At 39.7% G+C, this 12175-nt stretch overlaps 1 protein-coding gene across 2 annotated transcripts in view; it reads right to left on the bottom strand.

Annotated features, from left to right (window-relative positions):
• Window positions 1-12175, bottom strand: part of KCNG2 (potassium voltage-gated channel modifier subfamily G member 2) — a 249301-nt gene that overhangs the window by 19711 nt on the left and 217415 nt on the right. The gene's annotated exons all lie outside the window — the stretch shown is intronic.

The raw sequence follows: 12175 nt of genomic DNA, 5'->3' as shown, positions 1-12175 counted from the left end.
TAAACTAAAAAAATAAAAATAAAAGTATAAATCGCCCACTTTCCCAATTTTACTTATAAAAAATATAAACAATAAACATATTACATATTGCCACGTCCAAAAAGTCCAAACTATTAAAATATTAAAAAATATCTCCTATGCGGTGAATGTCGTAAAAGAAAAAAAAAAATAAGTGTCACCTTGTCCCCCCACAAATTAGGATAGGACTGTTCTATTATGAGCCAGACGTTTCATAAAATGCGGAATGGTGTTTTTTTTCTTTTGCATGGTATCAAATGGTATCGAGTATCGCAATACTTTTTTATGGTATCGAAACCGAATCACAATTTTGGTATCGTGATACCCCTAATATGTAGTGCTGGCTCATTACTGTGACCTGCGTCTTATCAGCTCCAAGTCTTTTTTTTTTTTTATTATAATTATATATATTTGCAATTTGGCGACTAAAAATGTAATTTGGCTCCTATATTTTTCAATTTAGGAGCCAATGGCTCCTTCCTTTTTTTTTTTTTTAGTCTGGAGCACTAATATAGCACTCAAGCCCCAGCCAGCCACTGGTTCGACTGCCGGGCCTACTCAGTACAAAATTCTCATCATGCACATGATGGCAGTACCACCAGCACTGCCTGATGGCGGCCCTGTCGCTGGTACGGCAGGGGGATTTATGAACAGAGTGCCATTTGCGTTATTATTTTATCCCACTTCCCTCTTGCATAAATTTTGCCTGATCCTAGAAAATCCCTTTTAGTGAAGGTGCCTCTCAAAACCTATGCCATTGTACTGATACCATGGCATGACAATTCCAGCAAAATTATTTCAAATGGTAATAAATATGAAGAATATGGCCCTCTGAATGCAAAAAAGAAACCCTTCTCATCACCTGTTTTCTTTTACAATAAAAGCTCCACCCTGGGAAATTTTTTCCAAAATGTGCAGCGTAAAAACATTTACCAGTACATTATTTTTATTAGCAAATGCTGAGAAGTAAAAGTAAGGCCTCATGCACTCGACAGTGATTTGGCTTCAGTGGTCCGTTTCAGATTTTGCTTCAGTTGTGTTTCTTTGTGTCTTTCTTTTTTTTTTTTCTGACAGGGAGAAAAAAAGGAAGGTTAATGAAAAGTGTAATTTTATTGCACCAAGGTCTTGTAAAAAAAGCGGACCAGGATGACATACCAGTTGTGCATCTGGTATTTTTTTTACGGACCTATTGACTTGAATGGGTCCGTCCTCCGTTTTCCACTGACAAGAATAGGGCAGGTTATATTTTTTTGACGGACTGGAATCACGAATCACAGACGCGGAGATAAAACGGAGGACTATCAGTTTTTTTTCGCAGCTCCATAGAAATTAATGGGACCTCCGCTCAACTGTGAAAAATGACGGAACGGACGCGGATGCACACAACGGTCATGTGCATGAGGCCTTAGGCTGGGTTCAGACCTGAGCGTCTTTGATATGCGCGTTTAACGCGCGTTTTTGACGAGCGTTTTTTGCAATAGTAAACGCGCGTTTGACGCGCGTTTGTGTGATTGACTGCAATGTCCTATGGCCACAAACGCGCGTCAAAACGCCCCAAAGAAGCTCAAGTACTTGTTTGAGCGTAGGGCGTTTTACAGCGCGTTTTTCAGCGCTGTAAAACGCTCAAGTGAGAACCAGGGCCATAGGGAAGCATTGGTTTTCATGTGTTGAGCGTTTTACAGCGCGTTTGAACGCGCTGTAAAACGCTCAAGTGTGAACCCAGCCTTAAGGATATCATCAGTTTCTTCACATCATGGACCAGCTCAGTATTGTAAGAAGTGTAGGACATGACTAGTCTTGGTGCATATTAATATTAATTAATAATATGGAGCAATTCAGAGAGGTCACCTGCAATGAAACCTTATTATAAAAGTTAAAGTATGTATTGTACTACATAATCTTGTGAAGATCTATAAGCTTTCAGTTTTTTGACATATGAGCAGCAATTTCTTAAAACCTGTGGTTGGCAGGGAGATGACTTTCTCTATTAACCCCATAGAAGATAAGAAGTGGTCTCCAGAAATAGTTGCTGTGCATGTTGTCAATGTCAGAGAAGGATAAGGAAGAATATAGTTTGGTGGTGCTGAGTGTCAACATCTAGACAAGCTGTAGAAGCCTGAAACATATTGTGATGCAAAGCAGGAAAATACTGAGGGTCATCTACTAAGACTGACGTTTAACACCAGTCTTTTACTCCCCTTTTGCACTGGCTTTGTTCCCGGGAAGATGGGCTTAATTTATGACGGGGTGTGCACCTTCTCATTAATTAGCCGCACTTTTAGCAGTCCATTGCCAACACGTACACTTGTTTCCTGGCGTAAATGCTGGTAAATTTGTCAAGGTCAATGTCCTGGTAAGCTCCTGAACCTAATGCAGTGCAAAAACGCCCATGCGTTTAAAAGGTTGCAAAAAGGGGGTCATGCAACATTTTTACGCCAAAAACTGCTGTAAAAATGTTCATAAATGACCTCCATTGGGTATGTATCTGACAGAAAATACTTCAAAGTTCAGAGCAGGTCATTAAATTTACCTAAATGTTTCCCATACCAAACACGCCAGGATTTTTCTTATTATTTCTCTCGGATTTACCACTGAGCTTATTCCGTTGATCCTGTCTGCGCCACTTGGTCATTGCGGCTAGGTCTTGCATCCCAGTGAAATGGAAATCCCCTACTCCACCATCCACTGAGTTGTGGATTTAAAAAGTGGAAGAGATCCGGAGAATGGAGGAACTAACAGCGTCCTTAAAATATAATCACAGAGCCTTTGTTACTACTTGGACCCCTTGGTTTGTCTTTCAGGATTCAATGGAGTACCAATCCCTGCTGACCTGACGGGGTCATCACTACCATTTTCGTCCGTTTAACCTTTCTCTTTTGCTTTCTTTTACCTTAGGTAACCTATCCTTCCTTTTGTGGGTTTGTCCCGTCTTCTCCCCAGCTGTATTCAGTCTTATTATTATTATGATGAGGCTGCAATGTGTTGTGTTTTCTTAGTTTTGTTTTTCATATACTACATATATCGTGATACTCATTCATTATTATGGATTTCATATACTACATACAGTGGGGGAAATAATTATTTGACCCCTCACTGATTTTGTAAGTTTGTCCAATGACAAAGAAATGAAAAGTCTCAGAACAGTATCATTTCAATGGTAGGTTTATTGTAACAGTGGCAGATAGCACATCAAAAGGAAAATCGAAAAAATAACTTTAAATAAAAGATAGCAACTGATTTGCATTTCATTGAGTGAAATAAGTATTTGAACCCTCTAACAAAAAAAGACTTAATACTTGGTGGAAAAACCCTTGTTTGCAAGCACAGAGGTCAAACGTTTCTTGTAATTGATGACCAAGTTTGCGCACATTTTAGGAGGAATGTTGGTCCACTCCTCTTTGCAGATCATCTCTAAATCCCTAAGGTTTCGAGGCTGTCTCTGTGCAACTCTGAGCTTGAGCTCCCTCCATAGGTTTTCGATTGGATTAAGGTCCGGAGACTGACTAGGCCACTCCATGACCTTAATGTGCTTCTTCTTGAGCCACTCCTTTGTTGCCTTTGCTGTATGTTTTGGGTCATTGTCGTGCTGGAACACCCATCCACGACCCATTTTCAGTTTCCTGGCAGAGGGAAGGAGGTTGTCGCTCAGGATTTCACGATACATGGCTCCGTCCATTTTCCCGTTTATGCGAATAAGTTGTCCTGTGCCCTTAGCAGAAAAACACCCCCAAAGCAAAATGTTTCCACCCCCATGCTTGACGGTGGGGACGGTGTTTTGGGGGTCATAGGCAGCATTTTTCTTCCTCCAAACACAGCGAGTTGAGTTAATGCCAAAGAGCTCTATTTTGGTCTCATCAGACCACAGCACCTTCTCCCAGTCACTCTCTGAATCATTCAGGTGTTCATTGGCAAACTTCAGACGGGCCTGCACATGTGCCTTCCTGAGCAGGGGGACCTTGCGAGCCCTGCAGGATTTTAATCCATTGCGGTGTAATGTGTTTCCAATGGTTTTCTTGGTGACTGTGGTCCCTGCTAATTTGAGGTCATTAACTAACTCCTCCCGTGTAGTTCTAGGATGCTTTTTCACCTTTCTCAGAACCATTGACACCCCACGAGGTGAGATCTTGCGTGGAGCCCCAGAGCGAGGTCGATTGATGGTCATTTTGTGCTCCTTCCATTTTCGAACAATCGCACCAACAGTTGTCACCTTCTCTCCCAGCTTCTTGCTAATGGTTTTGTAGCCCATTCCAGCCTTGTGCAGGTCTACAATTTTGTCTCTGACATCCTTGGACAGCTCTTTGGTCTTTCCCATGTTGGAGAGTTTGGAGTCTGCTTGATTTATTGATTCTGTGGACAGGTGTCTTTTATACAGGTGACTAGTTAAGAGAGGTGTCCTTAATGAGGGTGACTAATTGAGTAGAAGTGTCTAACCACTCTGTGGGAGCCAGAACTCTTAATGGTTGGTAGGGGTTCAAATACTTATTTCACTCAATGAAATGCAAATCAGTTGCTATCTTTTATTTAAAGTTTTTTTTTCGATTTTCCTTTTGATGTGCTATCTGCCACTGTTACAATAAACCTACCATTGAAATGATACTGTTCTGAGACTTTTCATTTCTTTGTCATTGGACAAACTTACAAAATCAGTGAGGGGTCAAATAATTATTTCCCCCACTGTATATTTAGACCTTATTGTCAGGATACTTCCATTCCAGCACTTAGAAATACAAAATTATAATGGGTCAAATACCAGGCTAGCACCAAATCCGTTGGCACTAATCGAGGGCATGTCAGGAAGCGGTAGCCAAGGTTCGAGGACAGGGAGTCCCCACCATTAGGGGCCGTCCCTGGGCTGAGGTGTAGGTTAGGGTGTAAGTTTAGGGAGAGTCTCACCCAATATTGATTAGCCTGGATATAGGTAGATCTACCCTAGTAGTTGAGTTGTAAATGTCATTTATGTAAGGTTATTATTAAAATATATATTTTAATAAGGGTTATTTCTACTGCTGGACTAAGTTTATTGTCAGGATATCAACATGTTACTCATGACTGTTTGTCGGCCTGGTTCCGACTTTATCATTCTGTTATATGTGAATCAACATATTACAACTTTTATCATATTCTTGAAACTAATAAAGAATAAAAAAAATAAAAAATAAAAAAAATTACCTAAATGTTCAAAAGCACTTTATTAAAACCTATTCTAATTATTCTGACAATAATTTTTATAATACACTTTAATTTTTATTTTTCTAGCAAAATAGGCACCTGTAGTTCAGATGCCTACTGCACTTTAGAATCTGCACATCTGTGGTGCATGGCAGTACGGATTCCGCTGTGGCCACAATGAGCGCTGTACAGGGAGGAGCTCTTTAGCACATTGCTCTCCTGTTGTACCAGCGCTTCTCTGCTAAAGCATAGCTTGAAAGTGCTATGCCAGGCTTTAGCAGATCGGGCCCAGGTAGAGGAGCTGAAGTGCGAATACGAATAGGTCTCTGATCATTTGGAATCCATTGGGTTTGATAAAATTCTTCTCACTTCTGATATGAAGAATGTTTGGCAAGGTTTGTACTTGAATAGTTAAACTGCGTCCTTGTTTGTCTTAACTGTTTATTTGAGACCTTGTATATTTCTGTTAGATAAAATGAAACTGGTGGGGAAACGTTTGTGAAAAGCTTTGTTCATTTTATTTGAAAGACTGGACACAGAAAACATGTGTACAAGATATTGTCCTATGTATTTGATGATGTGAACAATGATCTGTTGGGAATGGTGTGTGTGCAGAAGAGTTAGCACTGTCTGTATAGTTTGTATTGGGATACTGATTTATTGCGGATCTGAGAATTGGCCACTCCAAGGTCCAGAATAATCCCAGAAAACCAAGATGTGCACAGTGACCATTATGGATTGCGTAATCTAGCTACATTCCATTAGGGGTTGCAGCTCTTAAAACAGTATAAAAGCTGGACTGCTTCAGCAAGCCATTGGAGTTCATCTATGAGATAGACTTATCTGTGTCATTGGAGTTCATCTATGAGATAGACTTATCTGTGTAGAAAATTGTTGTTCCCAATCGAGTCTCGCTGAATGTTGCTATCAGATGATGCTAACTAAATTGGTGATGTAAGTACCTTCATTATGGATATAGTCAGGACTCCAGATGAGTCTGGTTGTAAATATGTAATTAGTAGTTGTGTTGGTCTAACCCCTTATTGTTTGTAAGTTTTCTATTTGGTGTTGATGCATTAACCTAATTTAGCAAAAAAGGACATATATTTTCCTAATTATCCTTTCCGCCTTATAAATTTACTTAATTATTTTACCATTCTTAAAGTGGTGGGGGTTGTCTCTCTTTAAAGAGTATCTGAACCTAAAATGGTGTATTTGTTAGGAAGGCAGGAGCGATGTGTATGTTAGCTCCTGACCTGTGCCGACTCCCCTGCCTGTGCCCGCTCTGCTAAAGCCTTGCATAACACTTCTATACCAGGCTTCAGCATAATAGACACCGGCACCTGAAAAATTATTTTCTGAACTAGTGTTGAGAGAAGCAGACTTCGGTTTCAAGTTTTAAACTGGTTTTCCACTTTAAAAATCAATTACCGAAGTTATTTAACGAAGTCATGCCCAATTTCATGAATAACTCACTTTGGCTCATCGGAGCACATACATTCTAATACTGTAAGGAGACGAATCTCCGTACAGTATTATTCTGAAGTTACGAACGAAGCGACTTTGGATGAAGCATCCGAATTTAGAACAGGTTTTAATAAAGTTATTTTGAACATTTAGGTACACTTTAAACATATCTTGTTGATAAATTCAATAAAAAGTCATGTCTATTGGTAGCAAAATATTTTCGAACAGTTAAAACTCACAGGAATTTGTAATAGAAAGTTGTTTGGCAAAAAGTTATTGTCAAACCCACAAGGCTCTCCACAGTGCTGCACCACCCTACTTCTTTCCCTCATCTCCGTTTACCACCCTACTCATGCTCTACATTCTGCCAATTATCTAAAACTGACATCATCCATAATTTGAACCTCCCACTTCTGTCTCCGAGACTTTTCTCGATATGTGTCAGTTCCGTAGAATATCCAGTTTTAGGTGTACCCTAAAATCACACCTTAGGCTGGCCTATCACATTTCCTAATCCAACTCTTTCCTATTAACCCCCTAATATATCATTCCTCAGAATAAGATTTTATCTGACCAAAAACCCCACACCCTATGCACTTAATATATGTGCATACATAGATACTGGCAGATTGACTAGGTCATGTAGTTTTATGTGTAATAACTTGTTCTATGAAAAGATGTCTACACCATTGTACATAACAAGCACTTTTACTTTTTTTGCAACCTATGTAATGATATATAAAAACATTACGAATTTCTTGCACCCCCTGGCGCTGCAGATTGCTGTGACCGCACTGTTACTAGACAGCTGCGGTCACGGTGAAGACCCCAGAGACCAATCTAAGTGGTCTCCGGGCATATGATCACTGTGGTAGCTTGTCAAAATGTTAAATAGTAAAAAAAAACAAAAAAACAATGAAAGCAGTTTAGAAAAGCCAGCACAGCATCTTGCTGTGAGAGATGTGTTGGCTATAAAGTTACTGTGATCCTGTTGTGATTGCGAGTTAATCCCTTCCTGCCCTGACTTTCATTAAAAAAAAAAAATAATAAAAAATAAAAATGTTATAGCTATAGTTATTAGTTTTAGCAGGAGCATAGCAGGCTTTTAGTATGTTATGTACACACATTTTATTACCTTTTTCTTTCATAAAAATGTTTTAAAAATATAGGTATTAGTTTTAGCGAACATTAGTATAGCGGTCTGTTGTATGTATAAAATATAATTTACTTGTTCATTTATAAATAAAAACTCTTAAACTATCCAAATATCCCCTACATGAATACCTTAAAGGGGTTGTCTCACCAGCAAATACTGATCTGTTTAATTCAGGTTTTGAGAATTAAAAACGCAGATGTGAAAGTAGCATTCCCTTCTAGAAACCGCTTGCTAGCAAGCGGAGAAGACAACTGCTATTACATGCAGCGATCTCCTCCTCAGCATGGGGAAGAGCGATCACTATGCCATTGCTTGTCCCCATACTGTCTAGTAGTTTGCCAGTGGTAGATCGCTATTAGACAACACATTCTGCCATCGGCAAGCTCTTGTTTTTAAGCATGCTTAAAAATCAGAATCGCCCGATGAACGAGGCATCAGGCAATCGGCGGCAGTATTACACTGCGATACGATCGCTAATAAGCGTTCATGTGAACGCTCATTAGCGATTATCGGCAGAAAAATTGCCCAGTGTAATACAGGCTTAAGGAGAATACTAATAAAGGTATGTTTTTGATCATGTTAAGCAGCACTGCATAGCACTGCCAAGGGTTAAACAGAGTCAAGCTAGGTGACAGATTCACTTTAATACTACTGTAATACTATAACAAACCAGAGGACTACAAACATGTCATTAGTTGCAGTTCTACTCAATTATTAAAGATAAGGATGGAACATATAATTTTCTTCATTTATAGGGAGGACATATGTCATCAGGAGTGTTTTAGCTGCAAAGAACCATTTTAAGAGGAATACATATCCTTGACACATGGTGGACCAGTGCTTATGATGGTTTTTTTTTCTATGTTCCAGGTTATGTTATGGTAAGTTATAAAGAACTTGCTGGGGTCAGAGCAGCTGGGTAGGAAGCTTCCAATTTGTATTGTTCATTTACAATGGAGCAATCATTTCAGAACGTAGCCAAGCTCTGCATTACTATAACAGACGCACATCAGCCACTGGGCGCTGCGTATAGCATATTCTAAGGAGCATTTCTTTGCAGCTTGGTAACACAGTCAAGGTGTATTTCTCTTAATTAAGATAATGGAAATGTCTTCTATGAAAGAAGAGAATGACTCATATTTCATTTAAATCTACCCCCATGGGTGCAACCAAGCGTCCCATTATCTTATAATTAATATTCAATTGATGGTTACAGTTTGGGTTTAACATGATTGTTTAAGATGAACTGACAGATAAAGATGGTGGTGGCATGAAGCCATCTCTCAGGATATGGCAGGCATGATATTTACATCTCCCAGTACAATATCTCAGTCTAATTAACCTTTATTAATCCATAACTGTCATAATTCTGACCTCGCTATATGCTGATTACTGTGTGCAATGCAATATTCACAACAAGCACTTAGGGGAGTAGATAATATTATACTACTCCATGTCTCTGGAAATCCAAAGAAAATCTCTAGGGCATAATAACAAGGCCAACTAATCATGGCTGACTGTAGATAACTGGCAGAATGTAATATTATCATGTAATTTAGAGGCACAACAGAAGTAACAGTACACACCAGAGACTCCAGTACAAGCAGGATATACACATTCTCCTCTTACCCTTCCTGTTAGCAAATGTTATATTATGATCTCTACTGCATAATCAGCAGATCCATTATCCTTACACTGTGCGCACATTCTGCTGTACATTACTGAACAGCCAATATGCTCAATCGCCGTGGATCTCGCAATTTGCTAAAAACCACTTCAAGAAGAAACCCTCATAACACAGTGGCCATAGATCGGCAAATCATTCTGATGTGTGAGCAGTTGGAACAATCACGTTTGTATCTATTGTGAGGATCCAACTGGTAACTGGAGATCTGTCCCTTCTGTCACTCATTGGACATGCTTAAAAATTATTCTAAGTAGTCAAGGTTGTTACAATTATAGAGTTTATGAAACATTGCTCCAAAAATGTCTTTCTTGGTTATTCTGCTATTTTAAGCATTTCAACATTCAAAGAGAAAAGTTGGTCTCCGTGAAAAGTCTACAGTGCCAGAAACCCCAAAGTCTTCAACTGCCAGATTCTCATCTTTCCTGACCTCTGCTGTAAGGGGACAGTCAGGTGTCCACTACACACATGAGATGGTCGGCTGGTCCTTCTGATATTGGCAGGTTCGGACGATGTTTTAATGTCTTTAATATTGGTACAAATAAGATGAAAATAAAACTACTGAATAGTATCGAAGTAATCTTTAAAAAAAAAAAACAATGTCCACCTTAATCAAGATACGCTTTAAGCAGGATGGCCACCTTGATAAAGACGACGCAATGCACGTGCCTAACCTAAGTGGCCTCGTGTTAACCTTGATACACAGACAAGACTAAAGGGTAGGTTATTGCACAGGTACTAGTGTAGGATAGGGAGCGATATGTCAATATCATTAAAAAAAGGACAGAAACGGGGAATTGATAAACCTACTCTAGATTTGATGCCAAGGCCTACAGATAAGCCAGTTATTAGTCAAAGGAAAATTCCCTAATGGAGAAAACCAGAGTTCATCAGGGGCTTGAATCATTTAGATACAGTTATAACTGGTAATAGAACAAAGAGGCAAATGATGCTAATTCAGAGAACACAACATAGACTACCTGATGAATGATCATACATGAACAACACTGGTGTAAAAATTCAGTTATTTGGTGACACCACCATGCAGAACCCATAGTACTGTGACACAAATTGAAAAGAATCCTTGCTAGACATTTCAACATGAAGACCTGCAGAAAAAAATATTTCTAGATTTAGTGTTCCTTTAAATCCTTCAATGCTGCCCTTCTGTACTTTATAATAGCTATACACAGATTTGTTACCTTAAAGGGAAGCCCCACCTTGGGAGTACTTACTTCCCAACGATGCAAGCATCTTTGAACAAACTTAGGATCATGGAACTATGTTTGGGTAATCTGTCATTTCTCTACAGCGATTGCTGTAATAGCAGAAGCCAATGTTTGGAACGTGTTTAGCGGAGTGATTTTATGTCTGTGTCTGCTGCCGTTGCATCTGTGTAGTGTGCATCTTCAAATATTGATGTCAATGTCCCTTTCACACATCCAATATTAGGGTATAATGGGTTCATCTAACGACCAGTACTATTTTGTATGTATAAGGCTGGGTTCACACGGGCATCACGTTTTGGCTCCGGATGCGTCCTGGGTGCAATGCGACAAACCCCCGTGAGTAGGTACGCAATTACAGTCAGTTTTGACTGCGATTGCCTTCCGTTGTTCAGTTTTTATCGCGCGGGTGCAATGCGTTTTGCACGTTCGTGATAAAAAACTGACTGTGGTACCCAGACGCGAACTTCTTCACTGAAGTTCAGGTTTGAGTTCGGTGTTGTGTAGATGTAATTATTTTTCCTTATAACATGGTTATAAGGGAAAATAATAGCATTCTTTAATACAGAATGCTTAGTAGAAGGTCAATTGAGGGTTAAAAAAAAAGAAAATAATTAACTCACCTCCTCCAATTGATCGCGTAGCTGCCGATCTCCTGTTCTTTCTTCAGGACCTGTCAAAGGACCTGTGGTGACGTCACTGAGCTCATCACATGGTCCATCACCACGGTGATGGACCATGTGATGTGACGTCACCACAGGTCCTTTAGCCGGCAGCTCATGATTAAAGTAGTAAGAAGAGATCGGCAACTACGCGATCAAGAGAAGGAGGTGAGTTAATAATTTTTTTTATTTTTTAACCCTCAATTGACCTTCTACTAAGCATTCTGTATTAAGAATGCTATTATTTTCCCTTATAACCATGTTATAAGGGAAAATAATACAGTGAATAGTTTTTCATCTTAGCAACCATGCGTGAAAATCGCACCGCATCCGCACTTGCGTGAAAAACGCACAATATAGAGCATGCTGCGATTTTCACGCAATGCACCATTGATGCGTGACAATCACTGCTCATCTGCACAGCCCCATAAAAATGAATGGGTCTGGATTCAGTGCGGGTGCAATGCGTTTACCTCACGCATTGCACCCGCGCGGAAATCTCGCCCGTGTGAAAGGGGCCTAAATGGTGTTCCCAACGTCATGCTCACAATTATGTACCATCAAGAACACATAAGCGGGCTGCAACTGACGGTTTCCTCTGAATCCATAGTGTGATTTGCTGCTCACAAATAGGGCTCATGCACACAGTCGTGGGTGTTGTGGTTCGCAAATCGTGGATCTGCAAAACAAGGATCCTGGTCGAGTGCATGCCACCATTTATTTTTTAACTTCTGTAGAAATGTCTTATTCTTGTCCGCAAAACGGACAAGAATAGGACTTGTTCTATTCTTTT

The sequence above is a fragment of the Bufo bufo genome, chromosome 5, assembly GCF_905171765.1.
Source record: "Bufo bufo chromosome 5, aBufBuf1.1, whole genome shotgun sequence".
NCBI classification, from domain to species: Eukaryota; Metazoa; Chordata; class Amphibia; order Anura; family Bufonidae; genus Bufo; species Bufo bufo.
This window is presented reverse-complemented; position numbering and strand designations above follow the sequence as displayed.